The 16,362-nt window shown below is 40.3% G+C and overlaps 1 long non-coding RNA gene across 1 annotated transcript in view; it reads right to left on the bottom strand.

The window, feature by feature from the left end:
• Window positions 1–6,354: 6,354 nt before the first annotated feature.
• Window positions 6,355–16,362, bottom strand: part of LOC143682981 (uncharacterized) — a 37,577-nt gene continuing 27,569 nt past the window's right edge. Inside the window, exons 2-4 of the long non-coding RNA XR_013175394.1 lie at window positions 8,312–8,600; window positions 7,794–7,857; window positions 6,355–6,562 (exon numbers count right to left, since the gene is read on the bottom strand). This is a non-coding gene — a long non-coding RNA (uncharacterized LOC143682981). The remainder of the gene's footprint in view (window positions 6,563–7,793; window positions 7,858–8,311; window positions 8,601–16,362) is intronic.

The following is a 16,362-nucleotide window of genomic DNA, read 5'->3' as shown; positions in this document are numbered from 1 at the left end:
AAGTCCTTTTCAACCCATATTCTGTTATTACAACACATCCTTTAACTCTATATAATCTGTTAATCCTTCTTAAAGTAGGTCATAGCACCCTGTCAAAAGAAACACATCTCTCTTCATTTAGTATTTAGCCTATTTCACAAATTGTTTTGATAGTCCTTAGATTTTATGAATAAGACTTTTTCAGTTATTTTCCTCTACTTTCTCCCATCTTTCATTTTGCTCCTTGATTCCTTCCTTCCACATTGATTTGGACTATTTGTAAGTCAATTATTCATCTCTGAAGATTGAGGATTGGCCCACTATTTTTTAACCTGAGGGAAGGTAGTCGATTGAAATGCTTTCATCTATTACAGCTTACTCATATAAGTTGTGATTTCAAGGCAAAAAACAGAGGCGATCAGAAAGTGGAAAAAAGAGCAAGAATTATATGAGATATCATTTAGGTAGCCCGAGAATGGAGCTAACTTCCTGTGAAGTTCGCCCACACAACACTGTTCTCACCAAAACAAAGACAATCTCCCGTATCCCTGACCCAAGACAAAAACGATCGATACTAACACCAAATGCTGGCAAGGACATCAGAAAGCAGATCACTCATGCTTTGCCATGAGTGGGAAGGTACAGCCACTCTGGGAAAGAAAAGGACACTTTCTCACAAAACTAAACATGCATTCATACATTTACCATATGACCAAGCAATTGCAGTCTTGGACATTTATGTCAGAAAAGAGAAAACTTACAGTCACACAAAAACCCATACATGGATGATCACAGCACTTTAGTCACAATAACCAAAAGCATAAAACAACCAAAATGGGAGAATGCTTCAATAAACTGGGGTACATCCATACCACAGAACAGCACCAGGCAATGAAAAAGAACAACTATCTACATATGGATCTCAAGGCAGTTATACTGAGTGAAAAAACAAAGACAATCTCAAAGGTTACATTCTGTGTAATTCCATTTGTACAACATTTTAAAATGACAAAGTTATAGAGATGGACAACAGAGGAGAAGAAGGTGGCTGTGGCTATAAAAGGGTAGCAAGAATGATTGTGATGGAACTGTTCTGTTTCTCTTGGTGGTGCTCACATGAATGTACCATATAATAAATATGTATAAACTTATAATTTAATTAATTATAATTTATAATTTAAATTTATAATTTGTCATGTAATAAATATGATAAAACTGTATAGAACAGAAAATGCAGTCATGCAAATGAATGCATGTAAAACTGGTGAAATCTGAATAAGGATGCAGTTGAGGAACTGAATTATATCCCCCATGAAAGGCATGTTCGAGTACAAACCCCCGGTCCTGTGGGTGTCAATCCATTTGCAAATAGACCCTTGAGTAGGTCCCTAGTTAAGGTGTCCCCAAAATGAATGAAGAATCGAATATGACTGGAGTCTTTATAGGCATAAGAAATTGGACGCAGAGAAAGGAGTCATGGGGAGCAGTTAGAAGCTGGAAGTCAGCAGAACCCAAAAGAGAAAGGAGAAGATGCCACCATGTGCATTGCCATGTGATGGAAAAGCCAAGGACCAAAGATGACTGGTAACCAGCCCCAGAATACTATTGTCTTTGGGGAGAAAACATGGTCTTGTTGGTGCCTCAATTTTATACTTCTCCTAGCCTCAAAACCATGAGTCAAAAGATTCCCATTGTTTAAGCCAATGCATTGTATGGTATTTGCTTTAGCAGCCAGGAAGCTAAAGTAATTGTTGAATTATATCAACTATTTCCTCATTGTGATATTGTACCGTAAGTATGCAAGACATTGGGAGAGGAGAGAGTTCTAAATGCTAAGAGCACCTCTGTAGACAATGAAGGACTACAAAGTCAATCTTAGTAGTGAATTTTTCCTATAGAGTTTTCTTATCAAATGGAGAGGCAAATCTTCTCTTATCAACCACACTTTCTGAAATTTCAAATTACTCCTAACTTTAGGTGTTCTATTTTGTGATGGTTGTCATGGTGATCTTTAAAGAAAGGGAGAACTGTAAAGTGCTATACAAAGGACCCTATTTTCTCCAAGTAGCTGGAATATTTCCTTCCCTTAGGTATGCCACTGGTACTCTACCCAGAAAGCTTGGCCGACCCGAGAGGCCTCCTGCAGGCAGAGATGGCAAGGATCATTCCCAGCCAATGAAGGACAAGCCCTGGTACATAATACCACATCTTTCTCACCCCCCAAGTGGATGAACCTGAGATGTGCTCTATACCAGCTCTCAAAGGATTCCCAATGGGATTGAGCCTGGTTGCCCACAGCTGATTTATTCATGATCACACCTTGTGTATGTGTGTGTGTGTGTGTGTCCCTTTTTTCCTGCCTCGTTCTCCCCTTTGCCTCCCTCCTGCTGCCTGGGATCACCTCCCGAAAAAATATGTGCACCCACGTCCTTGTCTCAGGGTCTGACTTGAGACGTTTATATATAAGACATCTAGGTGCAGACTCAGGACTGGTTCTTTAATGCCTGAGATCTTTACTTTTTTAATCAATAGTGAATTTGAAAAACTGCTACAAACTTCATGGAGATTTAACAAAATGCAGTTTTTAAAATTTAAGACAGATCACAATACCCACAGGTAAATATATGCATAGACATTTCTGAAGCTTCTCTTTGCTTTACCTGGAAACAAATATGGATATTGGCCATTAGTCTGATTGCTTAATAATTAATCACAAAACCCCTTTCTGACAGATTTGTGAAGCAAATCATCATTAACACACAATTCTTTATAAAACTGCCACATTTTTTGTGCTAGATTCTAGAAGACCCATCTGGACTCACAAACCCAGTAGTCCCATCCAGGGAGCTGGGGTATTGGTAGCTTTCCAGGAGTCCAGCTAAGTAACTTAGGGAAATCAACTTACAGCTAATCAGAGCAAACTCTGGTCAGAAAACTGAAGTAAGATGATGTTTCAGGATCCTGAAAATTACTCTAAATTTAACCCAGCTAGGCTGTTAATAAGCCATAATCCTACTAATCAATGTTTTAAATCACTCTTCCCTGAACCTCAGCTGGCATTGAAGTTGCCCTCCACTGACAGAATTGTCAATGGTTCTGTTATACACATGCTTATGTCTGCATGTGTCTAGTAAAATGGACAAAAATATATGCATATATTATATATATAAAAGCAATGGACTGAGAGTCTGGATGTTTCAGTCCCAGTTTTGCCTTCCTAGAGATGATTAAGAGTAGGTGGGGGACAATTTTGGGCCAGTTCCTTGGAGTTCTTGGGCCTCTATTTACTTTTTAGCACCATGAAGGGTTTGAGTAAGCTGAGGAACAAAAGCCAAGCTCTGGTTCAGCTTGAGAATCTGTGATTCTAGATAATGTTTTTTATTTAGGAGGAATGAGATTTGTTAATTGTATTGACAGTCATGCACTGATTCATTAAACGTTAGTGGTGCATCCTCTATGGTAGCAAGCACAGTGCAGAGGATGTGAAAATTGAGAGATGGACCTGGCCAGCTTCTGCCTCTGCTCCAATTCTCACCTCCATCTCATTCCATTTGCTCCAGGTTCAATATCCCAGAAGGTAAATGTCAACCAGGCCATCCTTTGGTCACGTGCCTGTCCCCAGCCTCTCCAACAAGAGAGACAGAGAAAGAATTTGGCCTCCATCAACTTTCATGGTGTCAGAGGCAGGGGGTGGCTGTTACTCAGAATTACCCTCCAAGATGACACACTTTAGGTCATGAAAAAGAGATCAGGGCACTCAAAGGAAAATAGGGATTTGGATGCTAGACAGTCAGTTGATGATTGATGCACCCTATCTTTCCCCACATCTGAACTCTGAAATGCAGCAAAATGTGGGACACACTTCATCTGTACATTTGAAGGAAAGAGAGAGACCATGACTGTCACCAGTTCTCTGCTTAAGCAGAGAAAAGTTGAATCTAAGGGTCTCTGATGTCAGTGGACAGATTGCTTTTCATTTTATTTTGTATACTGTTCTCACATGAAGTTTCCTGAAGAAACTACTCAAGAACTTGGAGGAGTAGACTGGGATCACCTTTCTGGCTCTATTTCATACTTGGTGTATCATCACTACCATATCCTCACAGAGGCAAGTAGAGAAGACCTTGAAGACACTGTTCAGGACCATGAGGTTGCCATTCCAGGGCCTGGGTTGTCTGGGGGTTGTCTGGGGAACTTCTGGCTGCTTGTGGATAAAGACCACAGGCTGTGTCTGCCCAAGTTGGAGCAGACTTGACCCTCCTCTGATTTTTAAAAATTGTATGCCACCAAGCTACCACAGGTCTTACTACCTACTTAGAGTTGAGAATCTTTCTGTTTCCACCATTCCCCTTTGTTATTTCTCCTCCCTCAACAACTAAATAATTAGTGTAATTGGAAGCCCAATAAAAGCAAACCTTTGACATTCACTCAACCTTTAAGCTATTAAACCTAAAAGTCCTGTGGAAATGCAAAGGACCTAGAATAACCAAAACAACTTTGAAAAAGAAGAACCATGTTGGGGGAATAACATCACCTGATAGTAAGACTTATTATAGCTGCAGAAATTGAGATAGTGTGGTATGGACCCAAAGATAAACAAAGAAACAAAGATAAACAATGTAACAGGATAGAGAATCCAGAAATAAACTCACACATAATTGGACAACTGATTTTCAGCAAAGGTTTACAGGCAACTCAGTGGAGACAGAAGGGTCTTTTCAGTAAATGGTGTTAGAACAATTGGATATCCATATGAAAAAATAAAATGAACTTCAGTCCAAACCTCACACTTGGTGCAAAAAATTCAACTTAAAATGGATCATAAACCTAAATCTATAAAATTTATAGGAGGAAACCTCTGTGACCTTGGGTTAGGGAAAGTACTTTAGGCAAGACACCAAAACCACAATCCATAAAAGAACAAATCAATACGTCAGCCATTGTCAAAATTAAAAACTTATGCTCTTCAAAAAACATGGTTAAAAAAAATACCACTAAGAGAATTAAAAGGTCTGGAGAAACTACTTGTAAATCAGACTACACAAATTCCAGAGTGTATAAAGAATTCTCAAAACTCGATAATAGGAAAGTAACCAAAAACATTAAACTGGGCAAATATTTGAACATGGGCTTCATCAAAGGAGGTATGCAGATGGCAAACAAGTACCAGAAAAGATGCTCAACATCAATAGTCATGAGAAAAAAGCAAATCAAAACCATAATTCATTACTACCCATCTATTACAGTAACTAAAAACTTAGAAGACTGATCACATCAAGTGTTGGAGAAGATGAGAGAGGCCTGGAACGCTCATGCACTGTGGTGGGAATGTAAAAGTGGTACAGCCACACTGGAAAAGTGAGGCAGCTTCTTAAATGACCCCATCATTCCACTCCTAGGTATGCAACCAAGAGAAATGAAGGCAGACATCCTTACAAAGCCTTGACTATCAAAGCACTTAATTTGTAATAGCCAAAATCTGGAAAACCATCAGCAAGTGAATGAATTGAGGGATGGCTATGCAGTGGAATACACTACCCCACAATGAAAAAGAATAACTGTTAATACATACTATAGCATAGGTGAATCTGAAGATAATAATGGGGAATGAATAAAGCTAGACAAGAAAAAGTAAATATGTTATGCTTTCATTTATGCACAATTCCTAAAAAGATAAACATCTGTATTGAAATCAGCAAGGGGTAGGTGTCAAGGATGGGCAGGAGGAGAATTTTGTTGGGTGACAGTTTTGCAAACTATCTTGATTGTGCGCATATGTCAAATTGTACTCTTTTATGGGTGCCATTTATTTTATTTCAAAATTATGTATCAATAAATTTTTTTCAATGAGAGGGAAAAGCAATCTGCACAGCAGGTGAAAGAACATTTGACATCCAGGAAACAGCTTGTGCAAAGTTTGACCCTGAAATTCCTGTGGCTATGTCCCTCCTGAATTGCACCAATCACCAGAGGTAACCTCTATCCTGCAATTTGTGTTTAACATTCCTTTGCTGTTTTTTTTTTTAAATATGTTCACCATATATAAAGTTCAGTTTTGCTAGCCTTTGACCTTTATGAGAACAAATGCATATTCAACATACTCTTCTGTGACTTGCATTACTCATCTATAGTTTGTTAGTAATATTCATGTATGCTGATGAATTCTTTTTTACTGCTGTATAGTATTCCAAAGCAGTTCTATTTTTTTCTACTATTAATGGATATTTGGATTGCTTTCAGTGTTTTTACTGTTTCAAGCATTGCTGTAGTGATGTGCATGTGCAAGAATTTCTCCTAGCTGTATACTTCATCGTATAATTATTACCTATTGGTATCATAGTTGCATCTTCTCTTTTATTAAATAATGCCAGATTATTTTCCAAGGACTTGTATCATTTTGCACTTCCACCAATAGTATGTAAGAGATATGGTTGCTTTACATCCTCAACACCACTTAATACACTCAGACATTTAAATACTCCCAAACTGATGTCTGTAAAATGGCATCACAAATGGGCTTTAATTTGCATTTCCAAAGATTATCTCTTTGCTTGTGGGTCCTCCCTCATCAGAGAGTCAGCTCCTGCAGGACGGGAAGAATGAATAATTCAGCACTTAGTCAGGGCCTAGCACACAGGACCAAATAATGTTTGTGGAATGAAAAACGGGAAAGGGCAGTGCAATGTTGACCATTCCATCCCTTGCAACTTGGTGCTCACAAACTATTGCAGGGAGAGAATCCTGGGAGAACCCAAGCACAAATAGCCAGGCTGAAGGAATCCTGCTTTGGTTTTTGCTTTTGATTTTCTTGGGACTAAATCCTTTGTTATGTACACTTGGTGAGAGAACACTAAATGGGATTAAGAGTGGAGGGGGAAACAAAGGTACTCTTGTCCCTCGTTCTCTCTATTTCACAGAATGCTTGCATCAGGACCAAGAACTGCGATTGCTGGGTTCCTCTGCCATGTCCACCAACTTCCTGAACTCAGGGAAATTTATTTGATCTCTGTTTGCCTCCATTTTCCAGAGGAGACAAAGGATGGGCCCCCTTCAGCGGAGGTGTGGTGAGCTGGGCAGACTCTGAGTGAGTCCACTGAGAATCTGAAATGAGGGGCCCTGAGTCTGCTGTGGTGACTGTCTGGAGATAGCTATCCCCTGCTTCCTTCTTCCCCCGCCACTAGTGGTGCCTTCCTGGCAGCTGCCTCTTTGCAGAAATCTGCGCCGAAATTAAACCCATCAAATGTCAACCCTGTTGCTGAGCTGCTCCCATGTCAGCTCATGTCATGACAACAAATGATACAAACACTGATATTCAGGCTTCACCCGGAGTGTCTGTTTCCTTTTTCAAACCACTTTAAAAAAGAAGACTGAGGGCAGGCCACGGTGACTCAGCTGACAGAGTTCTAGCCTGCCATGCTGGAAATCTGGTTTCGATTCCCGGTTCAGCAGAGGTGCCTGCTCCGAGGGCGGGAAAGGTGAAGGTACACAGGCTAGGTCCCCTTACCCATGTCACGGGTGCCTGGGGTGACACTGCCTCTAGAACTCCAAGGCTGGGAGGCAGCTGAAAGTCAGCTGGAGTGGGAAAGAAGGAAGAGGGGAAAACATCCTCCTTCCTGAGGCCCTAGTTTTGGCCTTTGCATAAAACTCGCTTTCTCAGAAGAGTAGAGGAGCATGATCAAACTGAGAGTCTTTGTCCAACACAACACCAAGACCCAGATTTCAGACCCAAACTGAAGAGCTTCAAGCTCTCCAGCAAGTCCATTGACAGTCGAGGGTTAGAGAGAGGGGTGGAGTAGAAGTGAAGAGTTTCTTACCCCAAATGCAAAGAGCTTCCTTCTTCGACAGGCATGTAATTCAGGATTGCTCAGCATCATAAACCTGGGGGGAGAACAACATTTGCTGCCTTCCCATCTTCCACCTTTGCTGCCCCCTCCCCAACTGGAACATAAGCATGGTATGTATAATTATGGTAATTAAATGGCTGGAGATGTAAATAAAGTATATTCATTCTTCATGTGAGCATAGAGGCAAGACTATTAGCAGCCATCACTTCCTTTCCATTTAATTTAAAGATGAGGAAACTGAAGTCCAGAGAAGTCAAATGACTTTTCCAAACTTGCACAGCTACATAATGACAATTAAGGGAAGAGGATCCCAGACTCCTTAGCTCCTACCTTCTGAGGCTGTGTTTGGCCAAATGACAAAAACTAATTAGGAATCATTTATCTGAAGAAACATGGAGAAGACTGGAAGCCTTGAAGACTCACCTCAGAGGAAATATTTTTCTGTGTTGATTATAGGAATAATAAAAGATCAGGGAACACCAACTTACCTGGGTTCCCCGGCCATGCCCGATGGACTATGAAACATGCCTGGATTTTAGGCCTGGGGACTTGGAGTCACACTGTGTTGGTTTGATCTCGGGGAGCATGCCGGAGGTCTGGAGACAGAGCACTAAGGTTGGTCCTGCAGACACTGCACAGCTACATGACTGACATTGAGAATAGACACTGTCCTTGCAACTCCACTGGAAGAAGGCAACTGAAAGCTTGTGCCTGGTTTCTTCTGGTCTCCACCTTATGCACCTTTTTCTTTCTCTGATTTTGATCTGCATCTTTTGGCTTAATAACAACAAGTATAACAATGAGTAGGAGAGTTGTTCTGAGTTCTATGACTTCTTCTATCACATTGCTGAACCTGAGGGTGGTTTTGGGGACCCTCAGACAAGTCTATTTACCCTTCCCTCCTCAGTAGCTTCATATGTAAAATGAGAGAGTTGACCTAAAGCCCTACAGAGTCTCTAAGAGTTCTTAACCTCTGCCTTTAACCCTACTTCACAATTCTCTAGGGTTGTTTTTTCCCTAGTCCCATGTGCCTTATTTGTGCAGCTTCATCTGCATGGGGATTTCCCTGCTGTTGACTCTGCTTTTACCCCAAACAAATGAACTTTTGTTGGCGGTGAAGAAGGTATAGTTGGATCTCTAAAAAATGTGCTGCAAAGCCTTTTGGTTAATCCCCAGGATCCTCTCTTCTTAGTACAGAAACTGTATTTTAGCTGAAGTTCTAGGTACCTGGAATAAAGAATAAATTTCCCAGCCTCCCTTGAAGTAGACATAGCCATGGGCATGACCAATATTATATAAACCAAAGTGCAATGAGTGACTTCTGAGAAATGCCTTGAAAGAAGAATGTGTTCCCTTCTTATCCCTCCCTTCTTCCTAAGGACGTGAAGACAGGCCTGCATGCGAGAGCCTCAGCAGCTTCTTGGACCACAAGCAGGAAGCCACATGCTGAGGGAGGCAGAAGTCTTGTTCCGTAAGGTTTCTATAAAGCTGATTATCAGCCATGAACTTTCTCCTTCCATATTTCTGTTTCATGAGAAATAAATAAACTCCTATCTTGTTTAAGCCATTATTATTTTGGATTTTCTGTCACTTGCAGCTGAGCATTTTGTAACCAATATAGAATATATCTCCCACCCAATGAGAGACTTAGCAGGGCCACCAATCTCCGTTCATCTATTGGCTGTAAAGAAAGCAGTGATGATTCATTTAAAAGCAGTCTGTTCAGAATACTATCTCCTCCTATTTCCTACAAATCAAATTACTAACAAGCCAATCGGATTTTTTCAAGTCCCTCAAAATATTCTCTCTGGTTATTCTTGGTATTAAATAGTAACAGATTTAAATGGCATCGACAGAACACACAGACATGACTGTGATGGTAAGTTACATAATTCTGTGAGGGCAGGGCATGATGGATGCAGCAGAGGACGTCAGAAAAACAAGCAGGACCTGGGAGATTTGCTTGACTGTCTACCACCTTGTCACAGGCACCAATGCAGGGGTGTCTTCTCTGTGCTTTGAGAGAATGAAATGTAGTGAGTTTGGAGTATTAAAGGACTGTAAGCTGCAATATTGACCTTTCCTGTACACCCACCATCTAGAGACTGAGCAACTTGAAAGCTGAAGTTGAAGCTGCGTCTCACCCATTCCTCCTATCCCTTAGCCCAAGCACCATGCCTGGAACAGAGTAAGTCTAGCCCCAGCTCTGCCACTTACAGACAGGACTAACCAAGAGACTAAACCTGAACTCTGTAAACTAATTTTTTTTTACCATTTATTTAACCCTTAATATGTGCCAGGCACTGTTTCAAACACTTTACTTCCATCTTCTGTAATCTTCAAAATGGCCCAACAAAGTAGATACTAGAAAGCAGGTATTACTATATCCCTGTTCATCCCCAAATGAAGCCAATGAGCCAGGAAAACATTGAATGCCATGTCCCAAGTTACTCAGCTACCAAGGGGCACAGCATAGATTCAAACCTGGCAGTCTGGCTCCAAATTTCATGCTTTTAACCACTCAGTGTAAGTGGAAGAGCATGATGCAAATATTAGGCATTTCATTGTTGTTTCTACTATTATTACAGTCTCAAGATATGGGAGGAAACTAACACTGTGAAGAACCACTATCAGTTCATATGTCTATATTATTTCATAAAATTCACACAGATTTATTCTCAATGCACAGGTAAGACAACTGAGGTTCAAGAAGCCTTAAAAACTTTCCCCAAGACCTTACAGCCCTCATGGTGGCATCTGGATTTCACTCCAGGTCTCCCTGACATCGAATGCTCTTCTTTTCTCAGTGCCACCTCCTTGCCTGCCACAGGTGGATGGTCAATTTCCCACACAAGTTCACATCGACCCTTCTTAAAGATCTGACATTTTAAGATTCAAACAAATGGCAATTACCATTGAGAAGGAAGAAAAAGAGGGCTTTTAAATTGTATTTAGTGAAATTATTTACACCCCAAACTATTCAAGACAGGTATTTGACACAACTTACAAGAGATCATATACAAGGTTAACAAAATAATTATGGCCAGTGAGAGAACAAAATGTTGCTAATTGATCTTAATAAAATCATCTGGGTCTTGGTCCAGCACATAGTTGCTGTGGATCAGAAATGGCAGTCAGACTCACAAGATACAAGTAGGCTTTAATCTGATGCATGTTTATTTGGCCTTATGAAAGGATAAGGAACAGAGCTACAGCAGGTACAGTGTTTCCAAGGTACAGTGTTTCCAGCTCATCAGGAGCTCAGCAGCCATCCCAAAGCCCAAGCTCCTTTCTCCCTCACCCACCTGGGGCATGCATAGCTGCCCTGGATGAGAGCAGCACTGAGTGCCTTGGTTTCCCACCAACCTTTCACACACCTTCATCCTGCCTGCTTGGGGTCTGCATGCCAGCTCACAGCCCAGCTTCAGTTTCCTGAGTCGGGCTTCCAGAGACAGAACATTCCTCATTTATCTTGATGCTATAGTTCCCAAAAAGCAAAACTGTGAGAAGACTGACTCTGAGTTCAGTCCCAAGCAGACCTGTCAGCCCATACCTGATGCCGACCCATCTGCTCAGGCATTGAGCTGAGAGGAAAAAGCATGAAAGAATCCACATTCTACAGTGTATGGGCAAAAACTATGGTTGGCTGGTGGTAATGGAAAAACTCAACTAATGGTTGTTCAAGCACACAGGGGGTTATTTTTCACACAACTGAAGTCCAGGAATGCTATCCAGAGCTGGTGTGGCTGCACAGGATGAATCCATAGGATGTTAGCTTTCATCCATGTTTATTACCTCGTGGTTCCCATAAGAGATGCTTTTCTCCTTGGCCCCTTATCCACATGACAGGCAGGAAGAAGAAGGAAGGAAAAAAGAAAAAGGGCCAAAACTGTATCAGAAAAACAGAAGATTTCCCCCAAATTCCCAGCAGATGTCCTCTTGCATCTCATCAGCTCTCAGTGTATCACATGGCCACCATGAGCTGCAACGGAATCTGGGAAAGTGAGTCTTCTTTGCTTAGCATAGTGCTGCCCCAAACAAAATGGGGCTCTATTAGTAAGGAAGAAGGGGATATTGGATATTGGACAATTGGGGAGGTAGCCAGCAGCTCCTGTCACATGCAGCAACCTAGAAAATAGCTTTACAAACTGCCAGGCCATAGACAATTTTAGACAGCTTTCTCCATGCACATGAGCCTCTTCCCAGTGAGAAAAAAATGCCATTTTCCTGGTTCCAGACTCTTCCTCCTGTTCCCAACACCAATATGCCCCTCATTTTCCCTCCACTAGCAGTCAGCTTTTGGGAGAAATCTCTGGGGAATTTACATTTCAGGTCTCATTTTTAGAGATTTGGCAAGTTTTTTTTTACAACTGGGACTTGGAAATAATACCCAGGAACACAGCATTTCTCCAACCGAGTAAGGACTGCCATTCAAGCAAGCTCTAGTTTGGTTGGTTTTCTTATTTTGCTAACCAAAGGCTGGCTCCTATCTCAAACCTTAAACAAAAGTGGCTCCCATGGTCTACAGCTTTCTTAGAGTGTCTTAGAGCTATGTGTGGAGTCTAGATTAACCCATATGCTACCTAATCTGGTAAAGCCATCTTAATAGGTAGTAAACTCTGTGGCATGGGTGCCATACAAGAAGAGGTTGGTCTACCACTTCTTAAAGGCTATAGAGCATGTGTGTATCTGAAAAAAGTTGGAAGTTCTTTCTGACTCCAAAAGTCAATGATTAGACCCTGATTTAGACCCTTCTAGTTTGATTGATTTTCCACCTTAAAACAACATCAAGCAAAAATTGTAGGATTCCCAAAAGAGGGGAAGATGAATCACAGAGTTTGAAGGGAAGTTTGATGGTAAACTCTTGTGATTGGCCAGAATGAAATTCCAGGTGGTACTTCTGACCAATTTAAATGTTAAAAAGGAAAACACAGAAAGGTTCTTCACTACAACATCATCATAGATAGGTGTGCCAGTTTGAATCTGTTGTGTACCCTAGAAAAGCCATGTCCTTTAATCCTCATTCAATATTGCTGGGTGGGAGCTTTTGATTATTTCCATGGAGATGCAACCCACCCAAATGTGGTAGTAACTTTTGATTAGATGGTTTCCATGGAGTTGTGGCTCCATCCATTCAAGGTGGGGTTGCTTACTGGAGCCCTTTAAGAGGGAACCATTTTGGGAAAAGCTTAAGAGCTGAGAGAGCCATGAGAGCCACTAGAACTGACAGAGCCAACAGAATGGACAGCACTCTGGAGAGGCCGTTGAAGAGAAAGCTAGCAGATCTCACCATGTATCTTTCCAGCTAAAGGAGAAATTCGGAATGTCATCGGTTTTTTTTGAATCAAGGTATCTTTCTGTGAATCCCTTAGATTGGACATTTTTATAGCCCTGCTTTAATTTGGACATTTTCACAGCCTTAGAATTGTAAATTTGCAACTTAATAAATTTCCCTTTTTAAAAAGCCATTCCATTTCTGGTGTATCACATTCCAGCAACTTTCAAACTAAAACAATTGCCTCTAAAGGACTCCCTAAACCAGCTCAGAATTCTCAGAATTTGGGAAATGGGAAATACTATTGAAAGAAAAGGAAGATCTCTCTAGTATGAATTTTTTAAAATTTTAATCCTTGGTGGGGTGCAAGGGTAGTTCAGTGGTAGAATTCTCCCCCACCATGTGGGAGACCCAGGTTCAATTTCCAGTCCATGCACTTCCCCCCACCCCACCAAAAAAAATCAACAAATGGTACTGCAATAACAGGATACTCACATGAAAAAAAGTGAAATGTGAAACCCACCATACAGCATCCAAAAAAAAATTTAATCCTAAAATTTCTATGCTAGTGTAGAAGTTTCTAATGTGTTCTAAATCAAACCCACTGCTTCTATCCAGGTGAGTCTTAAGATCCCAAGGAATATTTGAGAAAGACAGGTAAATACAATTCTCTTCTTTAGCTACTGGGTTAATATTCATAAAATGATAATCCATATGTGGTCAATTGATTACAAAATGGCCTCAGTTCTTCACCACTCCCAGTATCACACTCTTTACCAGATGATTTCTAGGAAAGGTCAGATAGTTAATATTTTAGGCATTGCAGACTACATATGGTCTCATATAATTATTTATTTATTTAAACTCCTTAAAATGCAAAAATAATTGTTTCTATAGGGCTTATAGGCCTATAGATATATGCTGTGAGCTGGATTTGGCCTGTGGACCATAGCTTGCAACCTCTCTTTTAAGCCACTGAGCTTTGGGGTATTTTGTTACATAGCACTAGCTAACTAATGTATCACATTTTTATTTCCCCTTAAAGCTTGTTCCCTTGCCAAAATAGACTAAATAAACAATGGGGCTCCATCATTTCTGGGATGGAGAGGTTGCCTGCTACCTGAAACAAAAAGGCCATTGATCACCTTTAAGTCTCAAAGTCAATATCCTCAGTTCCTTTAATAAAACAATAGCCTGAAAGCCAGACTTTGTGATAAGACTTCAGATATGAGACTCCAGAGGAGGGTACCAGCATATAATCCTAAAAGGTTGGACAGAATCAGTTTTACTTTAGTGGAAATTATTGCTGGAGCAGACCATCCCTGCCATCCTGCAGCAGAGACCCACAGAGATCCAGGGGAGGGAGTGAAACTGAGTTCCTCATTTCTACTTCTTCCTCTATTACCAGGAAATCACATAAACCCAATCTTTTATACATCTAGATATCATTTTTGGGAGATATAAAGAGGTGAAATAAGGAAGACTGACATTTGCCTGGGTCATGACTATAGAGAACGAATAAACTAGTTAAAGTATTGGATTGGACAGAGTTTACTGGATTGGGCTAAATTTAGTTTTTTCTTTTTACTCAGTGGATTGGAAACTTTAAAAGAAGATAAATCAGTTATAGGAAATGATGCAAATCTATTTTTCTTTTTCTTTTTTTTATTTAATTCTAAAAGGTGTGGGTTTACAGAACAATCATGCATAAAATACAGGATTCCCATATACCATCCCACCACCAAAACCTTGCTTTGGTGCAAAACATTCATTACAACTGATGATAGCACATTTTTATAATTGTTTTATTAAAGTCCATGGTTTAATTTAGAGCTCACTGTTTGTGTAGTGTTCCATGGATTTAAAAAAAAATTTATTCTGTTACCATATATACAATCTAACATTTCCTCTTTTAATCATATTCAGATATATATTTCAGTGAATCCATTTCTTTTTAAAGAAAGTAGTAACATCAAACCTGCTTTTCTTAAGACCCACTTCTGAAATTCAAAGGAGTTCCTGAAAGTCCCTCAAACACTGCCTGAGACAAGTGTATTATTCTCCCCAAAGAGTGGATTAAGATGAACATAGAGTTAGGGTGAGGTTATACACTGGTAGCTCTGAAACCTGACATTTTGCTTTCTTTTTGTACTTGAGGGAGAAAATCTAATTAAAAATGCATTTTCCAAGAACAACCTCCCATTTTAAGGCTCTAATTGTGGTGTGCACTTAAATTATCCCAAGATCACGTTGTGAATGCAGAGTTCTGATTCACTTTGTCTAGTAAATTAAATATAAGACTGTATCTTTTACAAGCAACCTCTACTGATTCTGAGAGAGCAACCAGAAAAACACTTCCCCAGAAGAGGCCATACAGGGAGCCCAAAATTCAAAATGGCAGAGAACAGAGAAGCTGTCTCAATCTGAGACTTGACTGGAGCAGAAGAACTTGGCATAATGGCGGTGGTTCCTTAAGGGTAGGTAGCCAGAGAGGAAGAGGAGTGGGGCTGAAGCAGCCTCTTCCCTATTCCTCTCACACCCTTTCCAGATTAGGATCCTGGAGGAGATTCTGGCAGAAAGGCGTCCCCTAGTGGCCATGTTCAGATTTCTAGGTACCTAGCTGCAGGCTAGCCAGTAGCTAAGCTCCCCAACAGAAACAGATAACACTATGTCAACACATAAGGCAATGGAGCAACTTATTGCGATCTTGACTCAGATGGCAATAAATATGGAATCGTAATACAGCTGCAGAATATCTACAGGAAATGGTAACTGCATTTTATGGGTCTTAAGTTTCCTATCAGAAGAGAAAATCACTCCTGAGTTCTGAAAAACTGAAGCCGAGATCTTATTTTTGCAAAACCTATTTCAGAAGAAAGCAAGACAAAATTGTGAAATACAAGGTTGAGTTGGCTGGAGGTCAGGGGAAGTCAAGCCATTCAGACAGGCTCTTTGTGGAGCAAATTTCTCAGAAATTTTTTCAGAGGGAATCGTTTGAGTCATGTAATCACAAGAAATTAAGACTTCAAAATGCATTCGCTTTTTCTAGAGCAGCCAATATTAGTACAAATGAATCTTGCTTTCTCCTTCCTACCCCAGCTCATTGATAAAGCTGCAAAATAGAGAAACAATCAACGTCATAATTAAGTACCCATATTTCATCAATTTCTGTCATTTGTAAGCATTTGTATATTTATAATAAAAGAATTGCATAATTTCACTGAATTCTTCCTATGTGACAGTACTTCATATATGTTATCTCCA

This window comes from Tamandua tetradactyla, chromosome 1 (genome assembly GCF_023851605.1).
Source record: "Tamandua tetradactyla isolate mTamTet1 chromosome 1, mTamTet1.pri, whole genome shotgun sequence".
Taxonomy (NCBI): Eukaryota; Metazoa; Chordata; class Mammalia; order Pilosa; family Myrmecophagidae; genus Tamandua; species Tamandua tetradactyla.
This window is presented reverse-complemented; position numbering and strand designations above follow the sequence as displayed.